Source organism: Cricetulus griseus, chromosome 2 (genome assembly GCF_003668045.3).
Source record: "Cricetulus griseus strain 17A/GY chromosome 2, alternate assembly CriGri-PICRH-1.0, whole genome shotgun sequence".
NCBI classification, from domain to species: domain Eukaryota; kingdom Metazoa; phylum Chordata; class Mammalia; order Rodentia; family Cricetidae; genus Cricetulus; species Cricetulus griseus.
The window spans coordinates 251,709,582-251,715,581 of NC_048595.1; positions in this window are offsets into that span (position 1 = coordinate 251,709,582).

The window sequence follows — 6,000 nt, forward strand, 5'->3', positions numbered from 1 at the left end:
CCTTGACCACGCCTTGACAGGCGAGGTCAGGCACACCCGTAGCCAGCCTCTTACAGGCGTGGCTTACTGTCTCCTACATCTATTGATTATAGCTTGGTTATCACTGAATTCCCAGCTAATTTCCACAAATAAGCAAATACATATCATATTCATCTTTCTTAGTCTAGGTTATCTCACTCAGGATTATTTTTTTCTAGTTCCATCCATTCACCTGAAAATTTCATGATTTTTTTTTTAACGGATGAGTAATAATGCATTGTGTAAATGTACCACTTATTCTTTATCCATTCTTCTTTTGAGGATCATTGAGATTTTGTTTCCAATTTCTGGCTAATACACTAGAGCAACAGTGAACATGGTTGAGCCAGTGCCTCTCTCATAGTTGAAGCTCCCTTGGGGTAAATGCCCAAGAATAGTATAGCTGGATCTTGAGGTAGATCAATTCCCATCTTCCAAAGGAAGCACCACACTGATTTCCATAGGGCCTATGTGAGTTTACACTCCCACCAGCAATGGATGAATGTTCCTCTTACTACACATCCTCCCCAGAATGAGCTGTCCCTTGTCTAGTCCATCTTAGCCATTCTGACAAGTGTAAGATGGAATCTCAAAGCAGTAACACAAGTATAACACAACAGTGCTCATATGTGTGTGTGTGTGTGTGTGTAAACATAAAAATGCATGTAAAATATGTAGGAATTTATTATTATCATAGTTTATTATTTAATTTATTATTATAAATTTATTATTATTTATTATTATATAATATTATTATACATGTAAAATTATGTGACACTATGAAGTGAAATCCTAAAGGTCCTCTTGTAATTGAGTGAGCAGGGTAAAAACACAGGTTCAGGCTATTACTGCATTACTGCAGACTCCTCGAACACTGCACATAGATGACACTTCCTTTATCTAAAGCAGATATACCTTCAGTAGCCTAACCTTGGTCCACTGCAAGATTATTTTATAGACTTTTTAATTTAGAAAAACATTTGAACTTTTACCATAAAGATGCCCATCAGTGGACCAGAAAGCAGACACGTGTCAGTTTTATCTGCCTTGAACTTGAGAACATCTAGAATTGTGAAAAATGTGTTTCTACTGTTAATAAGCTCCACAGTTCAATGTGTTTGTTATAGTAGCCCACAGGATTTAAAACACTTCTCAAGTATTTTTATTCTAATACACTCTTCTTGGTGTGCCCTTGACTCTAAACCTGTCTCCTTTACCTTCTGAAATATTGAAAAAAATGCTGGTTATCCTCTTAACTATGTAGTTGCATATTCTGCAACTGTGATTGTATTCTCATGCAAAAGTGGTGAGAAATACCGGTTCACCTCCTAAGACCTTCCTCTGTGTCTATTTGTTCCTGACCAATATGTTCAGGTGGGTTTTACTTTAATTTGTGTCACTTCTAAACATCTTTAGCAGGAGAGTTAATCACAAAATAAGCAAAAGTAAGGGGTTTTGGGGGGCAGATTGGTTTTTCAAGACAGTTTCTCTGTGGCTTTAACGGCTGTCCTGGAACTAGCTCTTGTAGACCAAGCTGGTCTCGAACTCACAGAGATCTGCCTGCCTCTGCCTCCGGAGTGTTGGGATTAAAGGCATGCACCACCAATGCCTATCCAAAAAGTAAGTTTTTTAAAAAAGAGTTTAATAGAATAAATTAATTTCTAATTTATATTACTGATAGAGATTTCAATGTCAGAGAGCATGAGGTTGTACCCTGTATCTTTATACATGTATAAATGATGGAAATACAGAAACAGTTGCACCATAAGTAACCAGGGGCTCACAAGCAGCCAAAAAAAAAGCAACAACAGTCACAACAAACATAAACCTGGACCTATTACCACATTTTTCCTGCTGTATTTATTTTTCCAATACTCCATGTGTAAATTTCACACATGGACAATGGTAACTAATCCCAAACTTACATAGAAAATTTTTCAAGTTTAACATTTACTTAAAATTTTTAAATTGAGAATTTTTTATTAAACTTTTTATCTTAATATAATTGTAGATTCACATAAAAGTTTTAGGAAATAATACAAAACATGTCAGGTAAGCTCCCACATTTTCCCAGGGGTCACATCTCAGAAACCTAAATCCACTGAAATGATAACTTGGAAATCTTTCCTGTCAGTTCATTATCTCCATTGGGCTTGAAGATGCAGCTGACAAGTTTTTGTTTCAACTCAATGCTGTGACCAATCACATCACACCTTCACAGCAGCTGGTAATGGGGAATCGATCCAGTTTCCCGTCTTGATAACAGATTCGTCCCACAAAGACCAGAGGATGCAGTGGTGACTACAGCACTTTCCTTTCCTTCTGAGAATTTAATGTCACTATGAACATTATAATATTAAATCTTGTTTATTTCAGAAGTTTTAAATTAGCACACTACAACATATACCATATACAGATAATTTAATAATATTTTATTTCATAGATCTGTTACCTTTCATGGGTATTTATTTTATCATATCAAATTTCACTTTTATAAAGGTTCTCCTAAGAAGGTAGATTCTTCTTTGTTTTTTTTTTCTTGGATCTTTACATTCATGTGTCAGTATTTCCAACATACATAGTTATAGAGGTAAAATTAGCTAAACATTTGAAAAATTGTATATCTTCACAAGCATGTGCACATTTGTGCTCAAAGAATAGAATTAAAGGGATGCACACACAAGCCTCGAGTATTGTAAACAAACCAGCAGCAATGGTCCCCCTTCATCAGCAACCTGGAAAAATCAGCATTAATCCTGCTACAATGAGTATCACTTGGGTATGAGATCTCGGTGGTTGAACATAGAGAAAACTGCTATTTTGCTGAACTTCCCAGATTTGACATTTCTTAAGTGGGGGCAGTACACATGCCTGTGACTGTCACCCTGTTACTGATATCTTGTCAGTAGAAGAGAGCAAATTCAATTCTGCCTCATTGCTCATGTTGTGAAGCATATAATCTCAGTTGTAACATATTTTCATACCAACTGTTCAAATTCAAATTTCTTTCATTTTCTCAGAAGAGATTCTGTTCTCAAAAACACCAGAAACTTTGTTCTTGCATCATATATGTTAGAAATCTCCTAACAGGACTCAAATTGTTCAGTGGGACATTATTTGCTACACTTTACAAATGGCTGAAATTAATTTTCTGTCACAAGCTCATGTATAGCCAGTACTTTTGCCCTGTCTTACAGCCCTAATTATTAATTTATGTTACTCAAAAATGCCACAAGAGAAGGAGAGAGAGTAAAGAAAAGTAAAATTCAAGAAAAACAAAACAAACAAACAAAAAACCCACCAGCCAAGAAAGCCTGCCAGGGAAATTGGTAGGTATTCTTCAGAACTTCTAGCTCTTCTCCTCCAAAACCCAAGTCCCCAGTCTCATCATCAGCTCTGTAGCCAATATGCTGCAGCCTCCCCTTCCTTTCCATGCCCCTCTCTAGCAAATCAAAGAGACCTTCTTCTACAGCCTCCCTCACCACCCATGATAAAACCAAATTTAAGCTTAGCTCTCTGCAAATCCAGACCCATAGAAGGTAATAGAAGAAAACTTCAGCCAGGAGAGGCTAACTGCACACAAGAAAACACAAGGAATACATAATATCTGACCAGCATATGAAAGTAAGGGAGAAACACACACACACACACACACACACAGGGAGGGGGCAGAAAATAATAAAATAACAGGAATCAACAAACACTGCTTGTTAATAACTCGCAATATCTTTCTGTCTCCATTCCCTAATAGATTCAGTCTAACAGACTGTATACAAAGCAGGATCCATCTGTCTGTTGCATCCACCAAACACACCTTAACATCAAGGATAGACGTCACCTCAGGATAAAAGCATGTTGGGGGGGGGGATTCCAAGGAAATCGACCTAAGAAGCTAGCCGATGTAGCCATTTAAATATCTGACAAAATAAACTTCAAACTAAGGTCCTTACATAATCATCAATTGAAAAATCCACCAAGAAGATGGTGAGATTCTGAACATACACCAAACACAAGGGCACCCTAGTTAATAAAAGAAACATTACTATAGCTAAAACTACATACTGACTGTCAAACTGCGATGATGATGCTTCAACACCCCACTGTTGAAAATTAACAGATCATCCAGACAAAACTAAACAGAAAAAATGATACATATAAATTACATAATAAACCAAATAGACCAAACATATTTTCAGAACATTTCAAACACAAAAGAATACACCTTCTTCTTAGGACCACATGAAACTTTTTGCAAAACTGACCACATATATGGACACAAAGCAAATCCCAAGAAATATAATAAAATTGAAATACAACCACACATCCTATCTGACCATCACAGATTAAAGCTGGTATATCAACAAAAATAGAAACAACAGGAAGTTTACAAACTCAGGGAAACTGAACAACTCATTACTGGATGAAGAATGGGTGAAAACAGAAATTAAGAATGAAATAAAAAGTTTTAGATTTGACAGAAAATGAAAACACAACATATCCAAACATATGGGACACAGAGAATGTGGTTCTAAAAGGCAACTCTATGCCACTAAGTGCCTGAGAAAGAGAGAGAGAGAGAGAGAGAGAGAGAGAGAGAGAGAGAGAGAGAGACTTAACAGCACACCTGAAAACGCCAGGAAAAAAGAAGAAATCAAACCCTAAAGGAGTAGACAGCAAGAAATAATGTACTCAGGGCTGAAATCAATGAAATAGGGACAAACAAAACAGTACAAAGAATGAAGGAAACAAAGAATTGGTCTTTTGTCAATAAAATTGACAAAACCTTATCCAAGTTAACTAAAAGGCAAGGGAGAATATTCAAATTAACAAGTTCAGAAATGAAAAGGGGGCTGTAATAACACACACTGAGAAAATCCAGATAATCTTAAGGACATATTTTAAAAACTTACATTCCACCAAATTAGAAAAGCTCAAATATGGAGAATTTTCCATATTTATACGTCCTACCAAAGTTAAACCAAGATTAGATAAGGGATTTAAACAGACCTATAAACCATAGTAAAATAGAAGTAATAAAAGCATTCTGCCAAAGAAAAATCCTGAAACAAGATGGTTTTAGTTCAGAATTTTACCAGACTTTCAAAGAAAAATTAATGCTGACAATCGACAAATTATTCCACAAAATAGAAACAGAAGGAACATTTCTCAGTTCTTTTTACAAGGCCACAGTTACTCTGATACCTGCATAAATGTATAACATAAAGACCCAACAAAGAGTATTTCAGATTTATTTCCCTTATCAACATGGATACAGAAATTCTCAATAAAATACTTGGAACCTAAATCCAAGAATACTTAAAAATAATCATCCACCATTATCAAATAGGCAGTGCCCAAGAGATGCAGTGGTGGTTAAATATATGAAAATCAGTAAATATAATCCACCACAATGGGGAAAAGATAGGATCATCTCATTAGAGGAAGAAAAGTTCTTTGACAAATCTAAAAACAATTTATGATAAAAGTCTTGGAGAAACTAGGGATACACAAGGGACATCTCTCATCATAATAAAGGCAATTTACAAGGCAACAGACAAAATCAACTTAAATGGACAGAAACCCAAAACAGTTCCACTAAAATTAGGAACAAAAGAAGGTTGTTCATGCTCTCCATACCTCTTCAATATAATACTTGAAGTCTTGGCTAGAATAATAAGGCAACGGAAAGAAATCAAGGGCATACATATTGGAAAAGAAGTCAAAGTATTCCTATTTGCAGACTTATGATAATATATATAAGTGACCCTAAAAATTCCAGTAGGAAACTGATACAGCTGGAAAACACTTTCAGCAAAGTAGCTCGATACAAAATTAACTCACAAAAACCACTAGCCCTCCTATATACAAATGAAAAATGACTGAGGAAGTAATCAGGGAAACAACGCCTTTCACAATAGCCTCAAACAATTTTAAATGTCTTGAGGTAACCTTAACCAACAAGTGAAAGGTTTGTATGATTAA